The 3134-nt window shown below is 39.7% G+C and overlaps 1 long non-coding RNA gene across 1 annotated transcript; it reads left to right on the top strand.

The window, feature by feature from the left end:
- Positions 1–1378: 1378 nt before the first annotated feature.
- LOC137850282 (uncharacterized) lies at positions 1379–2472 on the top strand. Its single transcript, XR_011092434.1, has 2 exons — positions 1379–1459; positions 1768–2472. It is a non-coding gene; the product is annotated as an uncharacterized lncRNA (long non-coding RNA).
- Positions 2473–3134: the final 662 nt, after the last annotated feature.

Genomic DNA, 3134 nt, shown 5'->3' with positions numbered 1-3134 from the left:
AAATAGTTCTAACAACATCCTGTCCCTACTCAGAGTCACAGTCATGTGGTTTCTATCGCCTCCTTGAAAGCCTTAGTTTTCTGTTGCCTGTCCCCTCTGTAAGCTTCATGGCCAGGTATTATACCCTTATATCTGTCTGCAAAAGCTACTAATAAATTGCTTAGCCAGTTAGGCATATAACTAATAAATAATAATAAATGAGGAAAGTAGGTATTTAAATAGGTTGTAAAGAGTTAGTTCTGTTATGGGCAGGTATCACCTCAGGAGAGCTGTTGTGGCCTCTTTCCATATTCACAGTCCTACATGGTTCTTTTTTATTTATGATAAAGTAAAACAGAAATGAATTTAGAGGGAAATGATATCACTCGTATGCCATTAAAATTGAGATATAAGCCACAGAAGCCAAGACATGCAAAGACAAGACACAACTGTCATTTTTCCTGACACCATGCAGTCTGACACTGTGTCAGACTTAACTTTGAATTTCCTGTCTTTGGTGGGTTTTTGTTCTAACCCTGAGACATCATTTAAATGTAGTTTGTCATTTCTGAATATAACTGTAACTCTTATATTATCAATAATAATAGGATACCTTCTGCTCCTCAGGGGCAAACTCTCAAACAAATGGCTTGTGAATCAATAAATAGGTTAGTCTGTTGCAGCTGAATTCATTTATTCATGAGATGCTTATCTCTCTGTAAATTCCTTAGGAAAAATCCTTAATCCTACCATTCTGAATTGACTATTTATCAATTTTAAATTGGACCTTATTAATTTTTTTTTCCCATGTTGGAAAATATCTCTCACACAATGTATTTTTGTATGGAATTAAATTTCTTTCTGACTTCCTTTTCTCTCTGAGGGACTAAACCCACTGGTTAAGAATGGGAAATAACAGATGGCAACAAGCTCCCATATACAAATCTGCTGTGTCTGAGCATCCTATAAGCTCTCTTTGCAATCTACTTGCAGAAGTCTGTATGCTACAGCACAAGCACAGTCACATTTGGCTTCTCACTCATCGGTGACAGGCTGTACTGTTTCTCCCTTTGTTTTATTGCCGGCTCATTGGCAGCTGCTGTAAGTAGAGATCAGCTCCATCACAAGTGAGCACAATTATATTTATAGGGTACAAAGGTACTTACAAACCCTTAAGCATAAAATTGAATTCAATGCTAAGGTTATGATTCAGGTTTTGCCTACTGACTGTGGCAGGAGATGTCTTCTCAAGATCTGGGAACTAAGAAAACAACGTTTTGCTGTGGGCTCATTTGAATAATCTCACTACTCATTAAACACAGCTGCAAGGCAAGGAATGACAGAGTTCAAAGGCAAACCAGGGGAATATATTAGTAACAAAATTATTGTCAGAGCCTTTAGGTATGTTTCCCCAATCTTCCTCAACATGATACCATTAATTACAATAGGAATGATTTTGTCATTGCAAACACTTGAAAAGGTTAGAAGAATATTCTGTGTGGGTAGCCTAAGTGTCTATTTTTAGCAATGTTGTTGCTAGAGAATTTCAAAATGCTATACAATTTGATTAAGGACCAGAAGATGGGTTAGGTGGGGGTGCTTGTGGCTTATTTCATTTTATGTGATTGGTGAGTTGTAGAGCCCACACAGTGTGTTCTTCTAAAAATGGCTGTTGATGTAATTAAAATATATTGCCTAATTCTAATATTTTTCAAGAGGCTACTGACTGCAGGAAAAACCAGCATTCAGAGATTCACACAAGGTTATGTTTTGCTTGTGTTTTTACAGATTACTGTCATCGAGCTCCTTCTCTGGCCAAATGGCACCCACTGGCTCGTCAGCAATGCGCCATTCTCCGCCTTTTGGCAAAGGGGTGGTTGGGCTCATGGCATGTGTTCGCTGACACACCTGTTACAACAGGCAGAGAGCACGGAGATGGGGAGGCTCTCTCAATTCAGTTCCTGTGACTGGAGGGTGCCAAAATGCTTCAGGGCTACTGAAGTGTTGACATCTCTAGTGCAATTTTCATCACTCTCTTTGCTAAATAAAATAAGCTTTCCAATATGGCCCAGGAGATTGGAGTAGTGTCTTTTTTCTTCTCTACAAATCAGAACTGCTTCCATTCTTTAATATTTATCAACCCGAATCCTGAGGGAAATATTCAGCCTCTCATTCTCCACAATATGTGTTTTTCCTCACCCAAAAAAAAAGCTGCTGGATTCTATGAGGCAAAGAGATTCAAATGTATTTGATTTGGGAGAAGGGAGATATTACAAGTGCTTGGAGGACTATGTGGCAAGTGGCCATTTTTCAGATCTGCTATTGTGATCAGAAGCAGAGTGACTGGAAGGTATTTTCTATAAAATGCCTCTCTGGAGCTAAATCTAGGGACTGGGGCATTGTTTGTGAAAACACGGTCATTTTTAAAGGAAATGTACTTGTTTACAAATCATAAAAAGTTTAATAGATACTTCTCCCATAGGCAGAATTACAGCCAGCTAGAGCTGAAGAAAGTTAATTTATAAATACCTGAATTGAGAAGGAGCACTGAAAAATAAAAGACCACAAGTGGCACTGACAAAGCTTGTCACTTTTACATCTTGTAAAAGTTGCAAAGGGAATGCTTTGTGGGAAGGAGTTACAAGAACTCTCAATTAACCCTTGGCTTGCATGGCACTTGAGCACCTGCTTATTTTCCAGCCTGGAAGAAATAACTCCGTTAAAGCAGAGCACAGCCTTTAGCAAGGGCAGGCAATGGGGGCCATGCTGTGCCGTGCCATGCCATGCCGTGCCATGCCATGCCATGCCATGCCATGCTGTGCCCCTGACTGCTCATTTCTTAAGCTAGAGAGTGAAGAAGCCTGCCAGCAGCAGGTTTATTCTGCAAAGCAGATCAGCAGGCATACAAAGTTTGGTCATGTTTACTGTGGATTTAAGTCTTGTTTTGGTCCTGCAGACGCTTTGCTTAACCCTGCAATGTCATTCACAGATGAGTTCACAGGAAAAAGTCCTTTATTATAACAAGCCAACGCCAGCTGTTTTTAGCCTTTCTATGTGGGAACAAATGTCATGAAAAAGAAGGAAAGCGAATATGCTTTTCTTCATGGGGAATTAAAAGCACTGAAAGCCACGGGCCTATCTCACTGCACAATTTA

This window comes from Anas acuta, chromosome 1 (genome assembly GCF_963932015.1).
Source record: "Anas acuta chromosome 1, bAnaAcu1.1, whole genome shotgun sequence".
NCBI classification, from domain to species: Eukaryota; Metazoa; Chordata; class Aves; order Anseriformes; family Anatidae; genus Anas; species Anas acuta.
This window is presented reverse-complemented; position numbering and strand designations above follow the sequence as displayed.